Here is a 23,053-nt window from a genome sequence, read left to right on the forward strand (position 1 = left end):
GGTTAGCTAACATTGTTCCCGTTCCTAAGAAAGACGAAAAAGTCCGCATGTGCGTCGACTACAGAGATTTGAACAAAGCTAGCCCTAAGGATGATTTTCCTTTACCACATATTGATATGTTGGTAGACAGTACAGCAAAATCCAAAGTTTTCTCATTCATGGACGGATTTTCAGGATACAACCAAATCAAAATGGCACCTGAAGACATGGAAAAAACAGCTTTCATCACCCCCTAGGGCACGTTCTGCTACCGTGTTATGCCTTTTGGACTAAAGAACGCAGGGGCAACTTATCAAAGGGCCATGACTACACTTTTCCACGACATGATGCATAAAGAAGTGGAAGTCTATGTGGACGACATGATTGCCAAATCAGAAAATGAAGAAGATCACATACAGAATCTGACAAAATTATTTCAACGCTTACGGAAGTTTCAGCTTCGCCTGAACCCCAACAAGTGCACCTTTGGTGTCTATTCAGGAAAACTCCTTGGTTTCATTGTCAGCAAACGAGGAATTGAAGTAGATCCAGACAAAGTCAAGGCAATTCAAGAAATGCCTTCGCCCAGAACCGAGAAACAAGTTAGAGGATTTCTTGGACGTCTGAATTACATCTCGAGATTCATATATCTCATGACTGCAACTTGCGCTCCTATTTTCAAACTTCTACGGAAAAATCAAAGTTGCGTCTGGACAGACGATTATCAGAAAGCGTTCGACAGCGTTAAGGAATATCTGCTCGAACCACCCATCTTATCTCCTCCAGTGGAAGGAAGACTTTTGATAATGTACTTAACCGTCTTAGAAGACTCCATGGGTTGTGTCCTTGGACAGCAAGATGAGACAAAGAGAAAAGAGCATGCCATCTACTACCTGAGCAAGAAATTCACTGACTGTGAATCCCGCTACTCCGTGCTCGATAAGACGTGTTGTGCTATGGCCTGGGCTGCCAAACGTCTCCGCCAGTACATGATTCGACATACTACTTGTTTGATCTCTCATATGGATCCAATCAAGTACATCTTTGAGAAGCCTGCTTTAACCGGGAGAGTTGCCCGTTGGCAGATGTTGTTATCAGAATACGACATTGAGTATCACGCACAGAAAGCCGTGAAAGGAAGCATTCTAGCTGAGCACCTGGCTCACCATCCACTCAATGGTCATGAATCAACCAGTTTCGACTTTCCGGACGAGGACGTCATGTACCTCAAGATGAAAGATTACGACGAGCCACTACCAGACGAAGGACCTGAGATAGGATCCCAGTGGGGCTTAATCTTTGACGGAGCTGTCAATGCTTATGGACGAAGAATTGCGGCAATCATTGTTACACCTCAGGGTACCCATATTCCATTTACTGCCAGATTAACTTTCAAATGCACAAACAATGAGGCCGAATATGAAGCTTGCATCATGGGTCTCGAAGAAGCCGTGGATCTAAGAATCAAACACTTGGATGTATACGGAGATTCTGCTTTGGTCATCAATCAAATCAAAGGAGAATGGGAAACACGCCAACCAGGGCTAATTCCTTACAAAGACTACGCGAGAAGATTATTACCATTCTTCGACAGGGTAGATTTTCATCACATTCCTCGTGAAGAAAACAACTTGGCTGATGCATTAGCCACACTCTCTTCCATGATTAGGATAAATCATTGGAATGACAATCCTCATATCGATGTTATGCGCCTGGATAGGCCCGCTCATGTTTTCACAGTAGAAGCAATCATCGACGACAAACCGTGGTATCACGACATCAAGAACTTTCTTCAAAAGCAAGAGTACCCTCTTGGGGCGTCAAAGAAAGATAGAAAGACTTTGAGAAAGTTAGCTTGTAGATTCTTCCTGAATGAAGATGTTCTGTACAAGAGAAACTTCGACATGGTTCTGCTCAGATGCGTTGACAGAAAAGAAGCAGAAGTACTCATGAGAGAAATACATGAAGGTTCCTTCGGTACTCACACCAATGGACATACCATGACAAGGAAAATACTGAGAGCAGGATATTATTGGCTGACAATGGAGTCAGATTGCTACCAGTACGCAAAGAGGTGTCACAAATGCCAGATCTACGCCGATAGAATTCATGTGCCACCATCTCTTCTCAACATACTCTCTTCCCCTTGGCCTTTCTCCATGTGGGGAATCGACATGATTGGAATGATCGAACCAAAAGCGTCCAACGGACATCGCTTCATCTTGGTAGCCATAGACTATTTCACCAAATGGGTTGAAGCAGCTTCATATGCAAACGTTACAAGACAAGTTGTCGTCAGGTTTATCAAGAATCACATCATCTGTCGCTACGGCGTTCCTAACAAGATAATCACTGACAACGGGTCAAATTTGAATAACAAAATGATGAAGGAGCTTTGTGAAGAATTCAAGATCGAACATCACAACTCATCTCCTTACAGACCAAAGATGAATGGAGCTGTAGAAGCAGCTAACAAGAACATCAAGAAAATCATTCAGAAGATGGTCATCACTTACAAAGATTGGCATGAAATGCTCCCGTATGCTCTTCATAGTTACCGTACATCAGTACGTACTTCGACCGGAGCAACTCCTTTCCCCTTGTATATGGCATGGAGGCAGTCCTACCTATAGAGGTTGAGATTCCATCAATGAGAGTTTTGATGGAAGCAAAATTAACAGAAGCCGAGTGGTGTCAAAGCAGATTCGATGAATTGAACTTGATCGAAGAAAAGCGCATGACAGCTTTATGCCACGGACAGCTATATCAACAAAGAATGAAGAAAGCTTTCGACAAAAAGGTTCGACCTCGCACAATCAAAGAAGGCGACCTTGTACTCAAAAAGATTCAATCTTTTCTCACAGATTCGAGAGGGAAATGGACTCCCAATTATGACGGCCCCTACGTGGTCAAGAGAGCTTTCTCAGGAGGAGCCTTAATACTCACGAATATGGATGGAGAAGAATTCACCCGTCCTGTGAACGTCGACGCAGTCAAGAAATACTTCGCCTAAATAAATAAATAAAAACAGCTCGCTAAGTTGAAAACTCGCAAAGAGCGACTTAGGCAAAAAAGAGCGTCTCGGTGAATCGAAAACCCGAAAGGGCGATTCAGGCAAAAGTTAGAGACATAAAAAATAATAATAATCAATCCCGGTAGACTTAAAACCCGAAAGGGGTAGTTTACGCAAAAGTTAGGGATATATGGCAAGTAACTGTGTTCAGGACAAACTTGATCATTCAAAAATCCATAGCGGAGTATTCATCAGCAGTAGATCATCTTCTACGAAGCACGAATACAGCGCAACTCGGAGTGGAAGGGAAAGATAACGGTCGTCACGTTTCATTGTAGCCCTTTTCCCGAAAATTACCAATTTCCAACTTTGTAAATACTCCATGGAATCAAGCATTTGGCTGATTACCATTCCATATATAATAATTTGAGCCTTGTGCTTTTCCTTTGCAATCTAGTCTTATTCAGTTTCTTGAAATGCATTTTAAGTTTAAACAGTCATTCTCTTGAAACAATTGTTTTCATAAAATAAAATGAATTTACTTGCAAAAATAAAGGTGAAATTTCTTTCTAAGGTTTACAAACAATAGGAAGAATGCAAACAGTTGCTCCGAGAACGGTTGAGACTCCGGGAATTAAGATTTCCCCATGAGGTCGCTTTGCGAACATCTCCCGATGACGGATCTTTACTTCAATTCATATTACTCACTTCGAACAGCGGACAACTGATAACCAGATATTCCCAACAGAGTTCGAACTGCAAGAAGAGGACATCTTCTGATCCACAAGAATTTCAGTCGTATCATAGGATTTTCCATCCGCGACAATTCTATTCACATTCACTTTACATTTTATCATTGTCATAATATTCATGCATACATTACATCATAATTGCATAGTCGAATCAGGCTTTGATCCTGAGAATGCCTAAGTCATTGAGGCATGAACTCGAGTTTCCCCTGCGGGTTCCGGAGAAGCTTTTTCCTGCGAAACAACAGTTCATACACAAGGATCTCACCAAGCAAGTCAACAGATGGTAATCTCCCTCAAAGAGATAGTTTGTTCACTTTTGGAATTCCTCAGCCGAGATTCTCCTGCAGAGCGACATTCGACAGTCTTCTTCAGATAAGATAGTCTGCTTCACATTTTGGAATTCCCTACAGGTTTGGTATTTCCCCAGCAGGGTCAAGAGGTGCCACTTCTTGTCAAAGAAAAATTCAGAATCTCCCAGCAGATCGACAAATGATTCCCCAGCGAAGTCAGCGAATGATAGTCTTCGTCCAGAAGATAGTTCAGATTCCCAAACAGAGTCAGCAAATGGCAGTCTCTTTCAGCAGAAGACAGTTTGCTCACTTTCTATCATAACAGAGTCAGCAAATGGCAGTCTCTTTCAGCAGAAGACAGTTTGCTCACTTTCTATCATAACAAAGTCAGCAAATGGCAGTCTCTTTCAGCAGAAGACAGTTTGCTCACTTTCTTTCATGACATGGTCGACAAATGGCAGTCTCTCCCAGTAGAAGACAGTTTGCTCCCCTAGCAATTGGCAAATGGCAGTCTTTTCCCAAGAAAAGACAGTTTGTCTGTTAAATACTCAAGAGATCGACAAATGGCAGTTTCTTCGAACAGTTTGTCTGTTTCTGGGATGTTTAACTCCCCACGGAGTCGATGAATGGCAGTTTTCCTCTTAGGAAAACAGTTCGTTGATTCCCCAGGCATCAGTTGACGAATGGCAGTTTTCACCCCGAAAACAGTTCGTCCGCCTTCAAACAAAGTCATTAGCCCCTCAAAAGATCATGAGGCCATATGACATTCTTTCAAAGACGTCAAGTCAAAAGGGAAGATGGTGAAGTTTCTTTACAGCCGTCAAGTGGCATCTTATCTCCAAGCGCTGGTAAGAAGTTTGACGAGGAAACAAACCTTTGAAGTTTCTTTACAGCCGTCAAATGGCATCTTATCTCCAAGCGCTGGTAAGAAGTTTGACGAGGAAACAAACCTTTGAAGTTTCTCTACTACCATCAAATGGCATCTCATCTCCAAGTGCTGATGAGAAGTTTGATGAGGAAACAAACCTTTGGAAATTTTCTCTTTATCTGAGATATTGTCCAAACGCAACTGAGACCAGTTTCGAGGTTTGGACATCCGGAACGAGAGGAGGTTGTTTACCTTTTTCTAAGTATCAACACTTAGTTAAAGAAGATGGATTGCGCATCTTACATTGCCATCCATTCACCAGAATCCACATCAAGTATTTCTACAGGAGTTTGTCTCCTCATCCCCCGCCAAGTACGACAACGGGATCAAATCATGCAAAGATTTTATCATCTCAGAAGCGCCCAAAATTCGGGCATTCTTTGATATTTAAGTCTCTTTTACGCAGGAGAGATCGAGATATCAATCTCTCTCCCTCCAGTTAAAAGAAACTTAAATAGGGGCATCTGTCATACCCTAATTTTTGACCCCCCTGAGATGACATATCTTCAGGATATTCATCAAGTCAAAGTAAGTACCCAGGGCAGTCTGGCATTCAATCGAGGGTGTTCAAAGACAAGAAAACTCAGGCAAAGGATCAATCAATAGAGGGATTAGTCTCTAATACAATCATAAGACTCAAAAACTTCATTATTTCACCTATGATTGATTAGACACCCAGTCATCTAAGTACAGAATTACTTAGATCAACAGACTAGGGTTTGGAGCCTATCAAGGACTAAAATCAGGGATCACCTTTGGGAAACCCTAAAAAGCCCCAGAGAACCATTCAAAGACATCAATCATCTTCAAATAACTCATATGATAAGATCCACTGGACATTACACCTCAGTTCAGAGTCTACAGTCATCATTGTCCTCTGGTCGACAATTAGGGTTTTTAACCTAATTCACCAAGATAGTTGACTTTTAATCAGGGCATGGATCCAAAACTCAAGACATGATTCAAGAGTCTCCACTACCTCAATATAATCCATTTACATCATTCATTTGAGGAGAAGATCTTGATTCTACACAAAAGTCCAAAATCTCACCTTACCAGGAAAAAGTCAACTGTATGGGATCACCATTGACTTTTGAGATTTTTGGTCAAACCATGACTTTTAAGGATCAATATCATCAATATATGGATAATGAAGTCATTTGACCAAAGAAATTCAAAGAAATTCATCAAGGAGCAAAAAGTCGGGAATTAGGGTTTTTTAAGGCATGGTGAGAACTCAAAATTTCACCTACACAACTCAAAAAACTTCCAACATGAAAGTTGTAGATCTTGCAAAATAAAACAACATCTTACAAAGGAACTTTTTTCAAAAGATCAATCATTTAAGAGTTTTGGAAATTTTGGAGTTTTAAGTCATAAACACTTAGAAATTTTTCTAAGTGTTTTAACCTAGTTTTCTTCCAACTTTGGCCTCATTTTTCACAAATTTGCCAAAGGATTCTGAAGAAACCCCACACTAATGATTTGAAGTAGATGTTTAGGGCTTTCCAAATTGTGTTCAACCTTCTCCAAATTCAATTTGAGCTTGGAGTTATGCTTGTTCAAAGTTGGCTTCATGAAGTAAAATTATAGGTCATGTACAATTTGAAACTTTGCAATTTTGTGCATTTTGCTTCACTAAGTGATGCTACACGACCTCTAATGCATCTGAAACCATACCATACATCAATTTCCATCATTGCATAAGGATTAGAGAAGATTCCCAAAAACAAAGGCATGTGATTATGTAATGATTGCATTTTTGAATTTAGGACAAATTGGTGATTCATCAAAGGAATCTTCTCCCAACCAATTGGAGCTCATTTCTGCAGCCATTTGGTCCCCTAAGATCAAGCAAAACCGAGGGCTAGGGAGTGGTATCAAAGAGCTCATCATTGCACTTGGAATATTCTTTGAATTCCTTCATGGCTAAGAAACCAAACTCACTACACTAAGCAAGCTTACTATGATCAATTGCTCTGAATCAATTGCCTATAAATAGAGGCCTCTTTCTCATTCAGAAACCACACCAAAGCAACAAAATTCTTGCTTTCTCTCTTCTTTCTTCATACTTAAGGTTTTCAAAGGTTCTTTGGCAAGAAGACTCGGATTCTTCAAACCAAAGCTCTTCCTTTGGAATTAAGTATTCAAACACATTAGGGAAGTCATTTAGAGGTGATCCAGACCTCTGAAACACTTCTGTAAGTGAAGAATCATCATCTTCACCTCTCACTTGGAGTTGTTGCAGTTGGAGGTCCATAGAGTAATTCAGGAGGTTTCCAGCCAAGCCAATCATCCAGGCACACTCCTCAGGTCATATTGAAGCTAACCAGATGGCTGCAGCTCGTCTGTAACTCCAAATTCAACAACCTCCATGTCTACTTGAAGCTCAAATCGAAGGAGGTCCACAGAGCAATTCAGGAGGATTCAAGCTCCAATAAGCATTCAGTTAGCATCATTGAGTCTCAAGGAAGCTATTGAGATCATTCATTCAAGTCCAGGTGTTCTCCATCACCCTCACGACCTCCATTTTCAGAGGTAAGTCTCTGAACCTCACCTCTTTAATTTAAGCACTCTTTGAGTTAAAGCTCGATTCTATCTTGTTTAGCATCATCAGAGGATTGAAAACCCTCTATCATCTTTCATTTATTCATCTTGTTTGTCATTTAATTTCAAATTTAGGGTTCATGTGTTCTTAGAGTTTTCTGAGAAATTAGGTAGCTATAGTTCATATAAATAAATGTTAGTTATATATCTGGATTCGTGAGGAAATTTAGAACAAGATTGATGTTTACATCATGTCATTTAGTTGAGAAACCAGAGAGTTAGGATTTTGAAAATTCTTGAGCTCGAGGAAGAAGATGACTATGGCCATGGCGCGCAAAAAATTAAATCTGGGGCCAAAGTTTATTTTATTTTGAATGGAAGTTGTTTTATAAACGACTAAATCGTTACAGCCCAGTGGTAAAGAGTGTTTGTGTGTTGCGCGTGTCCAAAGTCTGGGGTTCGAATCCCCCTCGCCCCAGACTTTTTGATTCTTTTATTTTTCAATGATTTATCACTTGTTTTGAAACATAACCAATTGAGTGAGAGTTATTATCACCAAGCGCGCGTTGGCTCAGTGGTGTTGTTTTGGGCTGGTGACTTCAAGGGCGTGGGTTCAAATCCTCCAAGGGCCAAAAACTATTTTTTAACACATAAATTCTTTTATTTTCTTCACAACTTCACATGAATAATTCACCTATCAAATTAAATCATTTTCACTTCATTTTTCACACACTTGTCATTTAATATATCTATTTTGTAAATAATAAAAAAAAATCATAAAAATATTATTTATTTCATGTGTTTTAATTAGGTTTAAAATAGTATGTTTTAAGTGTTTTCTTAAATACTTTAAATGTATATATTCACTTTGTTTTAACCTAATCATTTTGTAAATAAGTTTATGATAAAACCCTAATTGTTTATGTCTTAATTAGTTAAAAATCTTTGTTTTTACCTTAATTAAGTTGACATTTGTCATTTTTCAAAGCTGTTTTCAAATCTCCGAATAAATCAAATGATTAAGGTTTTCAAACAACAAAACCTTATATCATTTCAAATCATTTTCAATCTGCTTTTATAGCCAGTACTGTAAAGTACTGGGCCTCTAATAGAGTGTAAGTCCCAAAAACCTTCTCTTCTTAGCTTGTTTTCAAAACTGTATTTTCAAAATCTTCTTTCTGTTTTCAAAACATTCTTCTGGTATTTGAAGGGCATTATTCCCGGTGAAACTCTTCAGATACCTATGTGACCTTTGTCCATCTTCACTTCTTCTGTTTTCAAAAACCCTTAACTGTTTATCATATATATATTCAACTGTTATCCACCAATTACTGTTGAGGCTCTGTACATACTTCTTCAAAGGCCTCCACTCCATCCAGGTTAGGCTTTACAAGCTTTCAATTTACAGTCTTTATTTAAATTACTGTCAAATATAAACTGTGCATATATTAGTTTAGAACTATGTTTGAGTATAAACCCTAGGACAGTTAAACTATATATATATATATTATAGGAATATGGCCTAGGATTGAGAATGTCTTCCCGGTGAAGGCTCTTTCCTAATTAGAGATCTGTAGTTCAAACCCCCAAGATGAATTATTCCCGGTGAAACATCTTGGCAAAAACCTTAGAATCCAAAAATATAGGACACATCCACCCAAAGAGGAATTATTCCCGGTGAAACCTCTTACCCATTTGCTTAGAGCCAAAATAAGTTCAAAACTACATAGCTTTCTCTTGTGCTATAACAAGGACCCTCGATTAGCCTCCTCTTGGGCTTTGTACAAGGACCCACAGGCTTCTTAAAAGCATTTCCAGCTTCCTCTTGAGCTTGTATACAAGGACCCATCAGGTTTCTTATAAACATAGGAACAGGTCTTTAGTCACCTTTTAGCCTACCCTGGTGAGTTTCTTCCAATTTAAACCAGACTTTAAACAAGCTAAGTTTGTCTCAATTTTGCATTGAGTACACCTTTTGGAATGAGAGACATGGACAGTCTCTGTCACCCTTATCTTCATCAATCTTCCTTAGCAGAGTCTAGGATCTATGTTTATTTTCTCCTCAGCATGAGTCAGCCTTCATCTTGGGCTTTAAACAAGAAGTCTCCACTAGATAATCTTTCTGCCAATCATTTCAATAAAACCCCTGGAAAGGGTTAGCCTACAAATCATTCCATCATTTCAATAAAATCCCTGGAAAGGGTTAGCCTCCAAAGTCAATTAATAAAAATGTCAAAAAAACTAAAGATTCATTTCTCTTAGGAGACAATTTCCCCAAAAGAGTCAAAACCCCTGGAAAGGGTCAGCCTCCAAAAAACATGATAAAGTCAGTCTTTTACTAAATAATTTCTCCAGCTGAGTCAAAATCCCTGGAAAGGGTTAGCTTCCAAAGAAAAACAGTCTTTCAATAAATAAAATCTCCTCAGTAGAGTCAAAACCAACAAAAATAGTTAGCCTCAACCTTGGGCTTCATACAAGGCACCAAACAATAAAACTCCCCTGTCAAGAGTCAGCCTCAACCTTGGGCATTGTACAAGGCAGATAATAGAGTCTCCCCAGTGAGTTCTTCATCACTCAGTAGCCACAACCTTGGGCTTTGTACAAGGCAGATAAACCATATTTTCATGTGTCAAAGATTCCTAACACCTAGGATCTTTTCCCCGTAGAGTCATCCATACTCAGTTTATTTAAGAGTCTGCCACAACCTTGGGCTTTGTACAAGGCAGAAAATAATGTTTTCCCTAGCTAGAGTCAGCCACAACCTTGGGCTTTGTACAAGGCACATAAAATAGAGTCATTCATTCAATTATCCTCAGCAGTTAGCCACAACCTTGGGCTTTGTACAAGGCACACAAATAGAGTCTCCTTAAATAGAGTCAGCCTCAATTCTGGGCTTTGTACAGAACACAAAAATACCCTGTAATTAATCCCCAATGGAGTCATCTCCCAGAGTCAATAATATTAATAAATCAATCAAAAAAGCCTCAAGCTTGGGCCTCATACAAGCCAGCTAAAGTCAAATCTTTTATACAGTAGATAGACATAGCTCATCTCTATAGAGAGATATTTTTACTACTCTACCACATTCAAACAAACAAACATTTCAATTTCAATTTCAATCAAAGTCTCCCATTTAGGACTCTGAAAGACATGCTCTGGCACATCCCCAGACTTGTACACTTTCCCTAATTTGGACGAGCATCTTTCTTTCATTTAAGAGGCATCTGACTGGCATACTTGCACACACAAGTAAGGTCCCCCTCTTGAATGAAATGAATCCAGTTATTCTGTCACTCTTTCAAAATGTTTGTGGTAGAATAGTACAAATACCTCTCTGTAAAGATGATTTCATGTCTCTTTACTGTAAACAGAGATTTAATTCCAAGCTTCAACCTTGAGCTTCAAGCAAGGCACAAAAAAAACATTTAATTTCCCTAGTTAGTTCCCCGAACTACATTAAGCTCTGACTTCCACTAGGGATATGTAGGCATGAGGTTCACAAGGAATCTCAGCGAGCTAATAAAATACCAAAAATAGTCAGTCTGTCTATCTGTCTGTCTTTCTTTAATCAATTCAGTTCCTTCTCCTAACACAAAGGAGAAACTTTCCCAATCATTAGCAGCAAACACAATCACAATGACACAGAGAAGGTTCCTGTAGAGTACTACAGATATGTAGGGTGTTTAAACACTTCCCTATGTATAACCGACCCCCCGGACTCCAGAATTTCTAGTCTAGGTGAAATCCCCACACTTAGCAAACTCCTAGGGTTTAGTTGAGATCTTTTTTTCCCTTTCCTACTCGTAGGACCAATAAGAAAGTTCGTGTGATATCGTAGGAAGAACTGAAACAAAATTCATTCCACCACGGGCGCATTCTCCTTCCAAATTTCGCGTGAAGGGTTTAGCGTGCCGTCCTCCCAAGTGAAACGGGGAGGTAAAGAAAACGACACCACAGTATGAACATGATTTATGCTATTTGTGATTTTTCTTGATTGACAAAATAAATCTCTATATCATTATGATTTTGATGTCTGATCTTGTTTTAAAGATGCTCAGTTGGGGATTTATAATCTCTGCTTGGGGATGAGAGCCATTTGAATGATTGATCTTGATGCACCCTGACTGGGGATAAGAGAGATGAATAGAATCTCCAATGTTCCATCTGACTCAGCTCACCTGTGAGTGCCAACCTTTATGGAGATTATTCAAAGATAGCTTCTTGAGGACTACTCTGTAGGGATATGCTCCTATGAAGTCGGCGATGTGGGAAGGCGTGGATGCCTTGTACATTGCCCCCAGTGATTATAGTGACTGTCATTCCCGGGCTTGTATTGATTGGGACACATCAATGAGCATTGTTTGAAGTGTCACACATGCCTTGCATAGCTTTTCCCCAGCTAGTAGGGAATTTGAAGAGATTTTCCTCGTGAGGGTCTTCTGAGATATATACTGTGGGTGACTTGCCCCTAGTAATCATAGACTAAGGAAAGTGCCCCTGATTGTTCGATGCTCCTGAGAGATTCTTTGAATCTTGACCTGATTGCCCCAGATTGATTGGACAAAGCATGTCATGCCCCTTGTATTCGTTAAATTCTTGATCAACTAAGTCAGTTGTAAGAGATGTTGTTGCTGAAGTGGTTTCGTCTGTCGGGATGATTTTAGTCATTAGTCGTACCCTGTGCAAGTTCTTCCAGATGCTAACACTTGAAATTATGTAGCAGAATATGTTTAATAATGAATTCATGGGATGCAATGCATATGTCTGTCTTGATTTTTTAAAAAATATTAAAGCAAAAGATGTAAAAGCGTGTTGTTTGTAAAAACGTGATATCAACTCAGCAGTTATATCAAATCTTAAGGAGTCAGGATACCTTTTCGGTGACAGTATGCTTTCGAACTAACCACGCTTCAGTTAGGACTTTTAAGGGTTGTAATGTGGCTCGGTTCACGGTTTAAGAAACAAAAGATAATGGCTCAAAGTTTCTTTGTACCCATCCCAATCTTCGTGATGTTCTTCGATCCTATGCTCAATTAACTTTTTGTTTAAGTCCTAGCAGAGCTTTAAAGTCGTAACATTGACATTTGATTATGGTTTAAGCATCGGAAGTTTATTCGGACAGGCACTCATCCTTTTTTGTAATATTTTCTTTTGTGGAGGATTTTTGGCAACCTCTTTTTTGACTTTCTTATCCCTAACTTTTTCCTGAACTGTTTATTTTGAGATTACAGTCAGCGGGATGTTTTTATTTTTGATAAGTCTCCTTCATAGGTCTTGACTTAACAGCTTTTTTCCTTTTGGTGGATATTGACTGCATGACTTAATGATTACGGGAACCCATCATTATTTATGTAAACAACAGCTAGTAAAATTGAGTTAACTGAGTAACTACCCTTCCCCAGGTTATGATCAAGGTTTTAATCTGTACGAGAAAGAAAACTTCTACCTCTTAGGCTCAAAGGGGTTGACGAGGGATTAACATCCTTATATCTCCACTATTTAGGAATTGAAACAATGTCTGTACATCGTCAACATATTTCGTTCAAAACCGTAATGTATGAGGTTGCGGTATCATTTTCGTCATCCTCCCTCAAAAGGCTTACAACTTAGAAGGAGTTGAATATCACGAAACAAAAACAAGGTAAAAACATATTTTAAATGAGTGATAGCGAAATAATTTATTCAAGACAAACATATGCAATTCACTAATGATGATTATTGAAATAGATAATGTCTATCATAAGTCGAATGTTTAAACAAACAGAATAGAAATTGCGCATGAAAGTAAGTCTAATGATCAAAAAGTCCATCCTTCTAGACATTAATCAGTCTTGTCATGGCTAGGCATGGGAGCGGTGATCACCACGGGAGTCTCAGAAGGGTTAAACTCAATTTCACCAGCATCGATCATATCTTGAATTTTATTCTCCAATGTTTAACAACTATTAGTGTCATGTTCAGGACTATTGGAGTGATATGCACACCTCGCGTTGGGATTATAGCGAGGAGAGGAAGTGTTAGGATTCACATGGGATCCCTCACAGTAATCAAGTTTGCCTTCAACAAATGTTGTAATGGTTGAGCCAATGACATATTAATCTGGGTGAATTGACGCTTATGTCATCTGGCTTGCATCGTTGTTGTGGAACTGCCCCAACAGATAGGTTGCGCTCATTACGACTTTTCTAGTTGTACATAGCATCAGCCATATGAGGCTTCTCAGGTGAGCTGAAGTCAATGATCTTGTCGTCATGTAAAGTCTTGAATCCTATGCTTCAATGGTCCACAATCTTCGGTATCATGACCAGGACTATTTGAATGATAAGCACATCTTGCATTATACTTGTGCCCATGAGCAGGATTTACAGGAACTGAATATGGAGGCAATACGGTTATCAAGTTCTGATTGAGCAGTTGTTGCAGGACTTGAGACAGCGGGATGTGCAACGGAGTAAGGGATCGCTTAGGTTTGGATTTCTGATTACCTTGACCACCTTGCTGCCTATGTTGATCTTTCTCCTTCTTGATCAGTAGTGCCTTCGATTCTTCTTGCCCCTTGGCCAAGTTAAGGATCATCTCTTGGAACTGGTTGTTCTGAGCCTGAAGATTTTTGACAGATTGCTCGAGATCCATTTGTGCTGAAATAAACAGCGAGAGAGGATGAGAGACCTATGGCGGGAACCTGTTATGCAATGTTATGAATGCAAATGCAATGTTTTCAAGGATCTTTAAGGAATTTAGTTAGCAACAATAGAGAATGATTTGGTCGCATCTTCGTTTGAAGAGCTCTGATTCTGGGATGTTCTTCTATGGGAATCAAGCTCACCATATCCAGTGGGTCATCGCCTCTGATTCGGGATACCTGTTTCTGAGTTTGAAAGCATATGGCTAGAGGAAAATAAATCCTCTTTCCCCTTGATAGGTATGGTGCCTCTAAACTGGAAGACATATGGCCAGGGGAAAATAAATCCTCTTGCCCCTTGATAGGAATTCAGTCCTTGATAAGAGCACCTGAAATTGTGCGCCCTAAATTCCTAAGATCCTTGAAAGGATTAGTTAACATGCTATGTTATGATGTCATGATGTCATACAAATGTAATGCAGTGAACGAAGCATAAGGTAATAAGGACGAGTAAGTCCTATAAATAAATCCTGCAAGGAAATCGAAGGGTTAGTAGCACACACAAGCAAGTCACACAAGTGTCCTTAGGTTTAAAGGCTTGTGTGAAGTCCATAGGTAAGTACCCTACCCACTGAAGTTTAGTTGGTTCAACCTGTCCTAGATAAAGATCGGGTTCTAGGGAATCTCATATCACGGATCTTTCTCAAAAGCATTATCTTAGTCAACACTCGAACGGTTACATCTTAAAAGATTGATCTCAATGAGTGTAGCTTCGAGTATCAACCAGCTTTAGTCAGAAATCCAAAGCCAGCCATCTCGCTACTTCCTAATAGGCCAAAGTCAAGTTCAACTAGGGTTCTAAGGGAAAATTAGTGCTTAATGACACCACGCGGCAGCCAAATGTCTCCTCGATCATGTTCAAGGGCCATTAGGACAAACCAAAGTGTCACACTAACGGTGGCCACCAGATCAACCAATTCGGGACAAGTCGTACAATCTCCTTGGTCTATTGCCACATACCTAGGGTACACCAGATCTGGGTGTAGGATCTTTCACATAATGAAAAAACCAAGAAGTACCCTTAAAAAAAGCAAGCGAATAAAAAAATTTACAAAAATAGAAGTGAACTAAAACTCTAAGGTAGCCCCTCTTTTTTAAGTGTCCCCAGCAGAGTCGCCAGTTCTGTAATACGGTGGGAGAACTGACTTTTTGAAATGTTGCGGATAGCAAGAGTCGCCACCGACAATTATTTTATCCAATTGAAAGGCAAAAAGAACAGGAAAGACCTTTGGAAGATTTTGAGTTCGGGGGGTAGGTTATACAAAGGGAAGGTGTAAGCACCCTTTGTATCCATGGTTATCCATGGGCTCTTAATTGCATAGCTCACTTTTTGTTTTCAAAATGTTTGAAGTGTAGTGTGTGAATAGGAAAAAGATTTGTTAAGGACTTTAGCTTGTAAATAAGCGTAGCCTTTTTGAAAGTTTTTGTAAAGAGGTGTGATAAGTAATTTTGAAATTTAAGTTTTGAGTAGAGCAAGCAATTAAAAGCAACTACCCTAAGTTTAATTTTTCTGTTCTTTAAGACTTTTGTTTGAAAGGGCTATCCATACCATAGAGAGGGTAGGTAGTCCTTTCACTGGATTTGAAAAGGGTCATCGAAGATTATCGTTCGCCATAAGATTATCCCTACCATAAAGAGGGCAGGTAGTCTTTAGGGAAGACTATAATAGTCATTTTAGGCAACCAGTGAGGATGTCTTAGCATTCGAAAGGGACGATTATCATCTTATCGTAGGCAACATCGAAGGGACTTATGATCTTTTATGATGATTATGAACTGAGGGTAACATTGCTAAGGCATCCTTGTATTCGAGGGACTTGACTATTTTTTATCGAAAGGCAGCAATAAGAGAGATTACCCTAAAGGTGTGTGTGTGTGTGTGTGTGTGTGCAACACCTACCTCACGTGTATTTTTATAGGGGAACTAATTACTAAGCCTAACTGCACAAGATGAGCTAAACTAAATTAAGATTACGAAAAAAAAAGTTAATTGATTAAACAAACCCTAATCCTGATTATTAAATTTGAATTATAATTTAATTAACCTAATAATTAACTAAATCCTAAATTACCTATTCAATCAAAATTAATTAACCTAATTATGTTAATTAATAAAATTAAAATTAATTATAAACCTAATTAATTATTAACCTAAAAAAATTAACTAAAGCCTAAATTACCTAATTAATTAACTAATAGAAATTGAAATTAAAATAAATATAAACTAATTAAAATAAATTAAAAAGGCTGATTGGTTCTATTTGCATTAATCTAAACAAACAAACAAAAAAACAAAACTAAATAAAAAAAGACAACGAACAGCAAAAAAAGAAAGAAAACAAACTGGGCGTGGATCCTATGTGCACTTCCTTGAGAGCTCATGATAGGCATGCAGATCCTTGGACGTTGGACCAAATCTTGGGCGCATCTGATGGTTGGGAAGTGAGCGTGTACTGTAAGCCTTCATAGACTAGGCGCGTAGGATTCCTCATCAGCTGCAAGCAATCAACTTCAAAAGAAAAAAACCTTTGGCATCTGCAGTGTTGAACCCAGGGCATAGTGGATAAGGGCGAGTAAGCGTGGCCAGCTGTGCTGCGTTTGATTAGTCATTAGAAATACACACAAAAAGAATTATATAAAGTTTAAAAACTAAAGTCAACATGGCAGTCACATTATTAAAAATCCAAAAAGTAAATTTTCAAAAAAAAAAGGCCCGCTAAGTCTGATGGAAAACTCCATAAAGAAAACAAAAATTGACTTAGGCAAAAATCAGGGCATCCCGATGGACAAAATTCTAAAGAATTGGCCCACGCAAAAATAAGGGATAAAAACAAAACAAAAGCAAAAAAAACAAAGGATAATCTTGTGACTGCTAAATCATCGAATCTTCCCATCAATGCTTGGATCTCTACAACATTTTTCATCGGAGCTTGGATCTTCACTAATGCTTCTGCTCATCATCGGAACTGAAACAATTCTCTTTCAAACGAAACACATTCATTGGATTAAACAAACTTTAGGATTGGAGAGCATCAAGGAAAAAGGGGTGGGTTAAATAAATTTTGAGCCTTATATCCATTGTTTCTTAAACTGCGAATCACGGCCACGTTACAACCTTCAAAAGTCATAATTGAAACTCGGTCAACTACGAAAGCATACTTGGCATTAATTTGGTTAAACTGATTCCTATTGTTTGTTAATGGATAACCACTTCACTTCCTCAAACATCCATTTCCAATTCATAACAAACTTCGATTTCAAAACTTGCATGTACTTCACGTTGGAATTACTTCTCAAAGGATACAACTTTATCTACAAATACACACTTAGCATCAAGGAGATCTCGAAATTGGTTTAATCAAAGGCGATCATTTCTAATAAAGACTTTTGAATGGGGGAACCACGTCCAGGGGGTTCTCCTAACCAGGGGAAAAATCCCAATGATCACAGGGGTATACAAAGATCCTATTAACTAGCGGCATTCACCCTAAGATCCAATCGACTTGGGTCGCGTCTCAAAGAAATAACATTCAGGGGCATATCTTTTACAAATCCAAATATTGGGGTAGTTCGTATCTTAATGGTGGACCCGAGTTCCACTGTGAAGCAACTTCGAGTGCAAAATTAAAATGCTCGGAGCAATCCGTATTAAATTGATACCACACCTTGGATAGCCCTCCATATCCCGGAGATTAAGGGTAGACCTTCCAATTATCAAAAATGGGGCAGCGCATATCAAGTTCATGACATGGCGAAATTCGAACCCCCTATAAGGATACTTCCTTCATGTCTTGGAGATCGAGGGGCATATTTTTCAAAAGCTAATGTTGGGGCAAAACACTACGAGGCCCAATCAAAAGGAGTGGATCCCAAGAGTCGTCCAATCAAGGGGCGTCGTATTACAAAACCAAGAATGGGGCTAGCTATCTCAAAATGTGTACTACGATAAAACTGCGTCCAAGCTCATATTAAGGCGAACCTCCGCAAAATACCCAACAAACTGAAGCAAGACATACGATGAAAGGAAAGGATGTCCTCATACTTTTACAGTCCCCGATAAATCTCTCTCCCACTACTGCGATCTTCGAGTTCAAAAGCAGGTATTGGGAAGTCACGCTAGCATCACACCCTCACAAACAACCTTATTACATTAAGTAAGATATCTACGCTTTGGTTATCCACGAACCGTCGTTGGGGAATTATTTAAACATACTAAGTCACGCATCACACATTGGTTAAAATATCCCATACATCAAAACGTCTAGACAATTCAAAAAAACAAAGGGTACCAGGGGATTGGTTCAGGACCTAATGGTCTAGAAGGAGACTGAAACCTGAAGTTCCGCTCGAAAACATTCTACGCATAAGCATTACTAGTCGGCATGAGCATAGTCGTTGCATGGTTTAAACAAATTCAATGGGTTATAAGGAGATAAAATCTGGGGATCACCATATATACATACGCATCAGCATACATACATACGCATTAGCATTAGCATATACATACCAACTAGCACGCACATATAGGCATTTACCAATCAACATATACATAAGCATAATCATCATGCATTCAAACCTGGTTTAAGAACCGGCATGTCACATCATTAGATCTTCGCTCTTAAAACATGCGCGCGAGCATCACCTTCATATATCAACAGGATACCGTAAACAAAATCCTCTTACACATATAACATTTACATTACACATACAGACAGTTCATACATCTACATTGTACAAACGTCAGGGTCACATGCATGTATAGCCGTTATATGTACGTACACAATATTTATACAGGCATTACACATACTACGTTTTACATGCTACACTTTACACACTAATTTTTACTCACTACGTTTTACACACTACGTTTTACACGCTACGCTATACACACTACATTTTACACACCATGCTCTACACGCTACGCTTCATGCACGCTACGCTTCATACACGCTATGCTATGCACGCTACACTCTGTGCATACATAATGTACAACACCAAGTTACTGGTCCTTATACTTCTGACTTCTGCGTATGTGTCAAGAAAATTATGCAGATAAGTTTGCTAGCACTATAGTAGCTGAATCTTTTTTATGCAAATATGCTTGCTGGCACTATAGCAGGTGAATCTTTTTTATGCAGATAAGCTTGCTAGCACGATAGCAGGTGAATCTTTTTACGCAGATGATCTTGCTAGCACTATAGCAGGTGAATCTTTTTATGCAGATAAGCTTGCTAGCACTATAGTAGGTGATTCCTTTAATACGCAGGTAAGCTCGCTAGAACTATAGCAGGTGAATCCTTTAATACGCAGGTAAGCTCACTAGAACTATAACAAGTGAATCCTTAATGCAAGAATTTACGAATCTTCGCTATGTAAGTCTCAAGCTTTAGCAAGATAATTCTTTATATCTCTCATATACACGCACAAGGTAAATTTAGGGGTCTTCCATTATTTAATCACTCTTCAATCCAAAAAGCGTGAAACCGGCGTATTCTCACGCCCTTCTATCCAAGATTAATTAAATAGGGGCAGCTGTCATACCCCAAAATTTACCCTGTCTTTTATTCTATCGATTTCCATCTAATTTTATTTTTACACGGGGTTTATTCTCAAATTGGGGTGTGTAGAACATTTGTGTGGACCCAATTTAACATTGGCCAAGTAAAATCAGCTTTTTATTGTTGCATTTTTAACATACATTTCTTACTAACTAATAGGTTTTTATTATTTTTTGGGTAAAGATAACTAATAAATTAATGCATGTTTTTTTAAAAAAACATTTATATACATATTTTTTCAAAAAATGTAGGACTCTACTTGGGTTTATTATAGATTGTTAGATTAAATCTTTTTTTATAAATTATTAGTTTAATATATCAATTTTAATTGATTATTTAACTAACTCTCTTTTAATCAAAATAAATTTACTAACTTAGTCTAATTTATCATTTATTAACATAAATATTATTATACTAATAGTTATTATTTATTCTAATTATAAATATTATTCAATATTATTACACTAATTATTATTATTATTTTATTATTACTAATTTCTAAAATGACAAAATTTGGACTTTTTTCTTTTGTGGGTTTTAACCTAATTTTCTAACACTATAAATAGGACCTTTGACAATCCTATCAAGGACCTTCTTTCACTTTCACGTACAATTCACAAAAATACACCTTTTTTCTACGCTTTTTCTACTCCTCCCTCTGAGGGTTTATCTTAGGGTTGTCTTGAACAACCCTAACCTACCGTTGTCGATTAACTGACTACGGCCGACAAACCCTTTCCCCCTTTCAAACGCAATTTCAAACCACTCAAACTCAAAGATTACGGCCGAAGATTACCTATGAGGTCTCCCCAAAAAAAGGTTTCTGGCCATTGTTGTCTCGATCTGACAATGGTCGGCTCCCCTAAAAAAGGGTTTCTGGCCATTGTTGTCTCGATCTGACAATGGCCGGCTCCCCTAAAAAAGGGTTTCTGACCATTGTTGTCTCGAGCTGACAATGGCATATTTTTATTTTCACTATACATGGCTTTTGGCCTTTAGTCATTGTTGTCTAGATCTGACAATGACCCTGTCAAAACCCTTGGGTTTACCTTTTTTGGCCAATGATTAACCCTTTTGGTAGGCCACCCTTTTATTTAAAAACGTTTTTTTATTATCGTTCCTCTTTTTTGGCCAATGATGATGCATTGAGGTCACTATTTTATTCTTGTTATGTTTTGCTTTTATTCTTACAATATGTTTCGTCTTAGCCATGGTCATTGTTGTCTCGATCTGACAATGACTCTGTCAAAACCTTTGAGGTTTTACCCTTTCGGCCAAAGACATATTATTATTTTTATATATTAGTCAACCATTATCAATGAAAACCTAAACCTAAAGGCTAAATGGGTCCCCTTAAGTACAAGGGAGGTAAAGGGTGCCTAACACCTTCCCTTTGCCTAATTTACCTACTTACCCAAAATCTTAATTTTTCTTTAATTTTAAAGTTTTACCATTTTTCCTTTAAATAAAGGGTGGCGGCTCTGTTTTATTAAAATTTTAAGCAGGTTGCTGCATCGTGGAAGTCCATAAAGGTTGGCGGCAATTTATCCTCTTTGGAACAACACATCGAAGCAGTTAAAGCCAATAGTACTCTATTTCACGGCACTGATTTCAAGCTTGCAACTTGTCATCAACCATTAAACGACGATGTTGCTAAGGAGTGTGGTTTCACTTCACTCTCTATTCGTATTGTCAAGGAACTAGTTACTCTCAGTTCCCATTCTCTGTTAAAGTCGCCAGAAATCTCAATTGCAGGAAAACATTTATCAGCACTTGAGTTCCATTCTACACTTCACAATGCTAATAAGGAGAGTACAACAAACGACCTTGTTTTACTTGATGCAATGAATCTTTATGAAACAAGGATTGGGAAATTTCATGCACCCAATGTTGAAACATTGGATCCACAGGTTAGGCAATACAATGATTTCTCCTTGTGGATAGATGATAGAAGAAAGCAGTTGAAAGGCAAAAATATCCTTACGTATTGTACTGGTAGAATCAGGTGTGAAATGGCATCAGCATATATTAGGTCAAAAGGTGCTGGGTTTGAGAATGTGTTTCAGTTATTTGGCGGTATACAATGATATTTGGAGCAATTCCTAGATGGTGGTTTTTTCAAAGGAAAAAATTTTGTTTTTTATCATCAAATATCAGTTGGAGGTTCAGAGGCTAGTAGTACAATTGGTGCCTGTCTCATTTGTCAATGTTCCTTTGACGATTACTCTTCACGTTGTCCATGTACTTATTGTCGAATGCTTGTCTTGGTTTGTGTGAGTTGCCAGAACAAATCTGCACAACAAGAAAAGCTAAAAGGTTAAATGGACTTTAAATTTGTAGTTTTGTGTTCATGCTTTGTTCTCAATTTGAAGGAGATGGATTGTAACCCTATCAAATTCCCTTCTCTTGATATTTTTGGTAATAAACATGGTCAAAACAGACAGATAGCCAACCAAGCAAGCAAGGAACTTGCTTCTCTATATGACAGTAGTTGTTCTGTGGTCGTTGAACATGACTGTGGTCACATAATTCCAACTCGGTCCCAATATATTGACGAGATCAAGGCTTTCCTAGGCCGATTTCTACAACACAATGGCCTCGAGATAAATGGTGATATTTTATGTGTTGTGTGGTTCGCCTACAATGTCTATGATGCAATTATACGGAAGAAGCTACACTTGTTGGAACATAAACTGAATTCTGTCTATGCTTTAAGCTATTTATATGGCTTTCATCATGTTATTGCTATGGATTTTGATGAATTTTTCCTTATTACCTTCCAGGAGAAGTTTGAGACACAAAGAGGTGCTAATATTGCTTTTGAAATCAAGAACAATGCTAACAAGTTGGCTAACTGGATTGCACATGCTATTTTGGCGAGTGCTAATATGATGAAGTTGGGACATGTTTCTCGGATTCATCCCCGTCATCATTTTGTAAACTTGGTTGCTGTTGGATAAAGAACCTTTTCTCCTACTATTGCTGCTATGTATGTGACAGAGGCTTCTCATGCTTTTAGTTGCTTAAAATGCACCTTTTCCAAACAGTGGGATCCAGGAGTTTACTCAAGAGTACAACTTTTATGATTGAACCTTGAGGACAAGGTTCAATGTGAACTGGGCGGCAATGATAAATTAAGAATTATGATTAATTAGAAGTAGCATTTATATTATTGTTAGTTAATTTGTAATGCTTTTTAGAATGTTCTTAGGACCTTAAAATATTATTGAGGTGGACTTTAGTTAGTTATTGGGCCTTTAGTTACTATCCACTAATACTATATATGTACTCATTAAGAGATGACA

At 38.3% G+C, this 23,053-nt stretch overlaps 1 pseudogene; it reads left to right on the plus strand.

The window, feature by feature from the left end:
* Positions 1 to 22,069, plus strand: part of LOC131597465 (rhodanese-like domain-containing protein 6) — a 35,633-nt pseudogene extending 13,564 nt beyond the window's left edge.
* The last annotated feature ends 984 nt before the right edge of the window (positions 22,070 to 23,053 follow it).

Source organism: Vicia villosa, linkage group LG4, assembly GCF_029867415.1.
Source record: "Vicia villosa cultivar HV-30 ecotype Madison, WI linkage group LG4, Vvil1.0, whole genome shotgun sequence".
Classification (NCBI taxonomy): domain Eukaryota; kingdom Viridiplantae; phylum Streptophyta; class Magnoliopsida; order Fabales; family Fabaceae; genus Vicia; species Vicia villosa.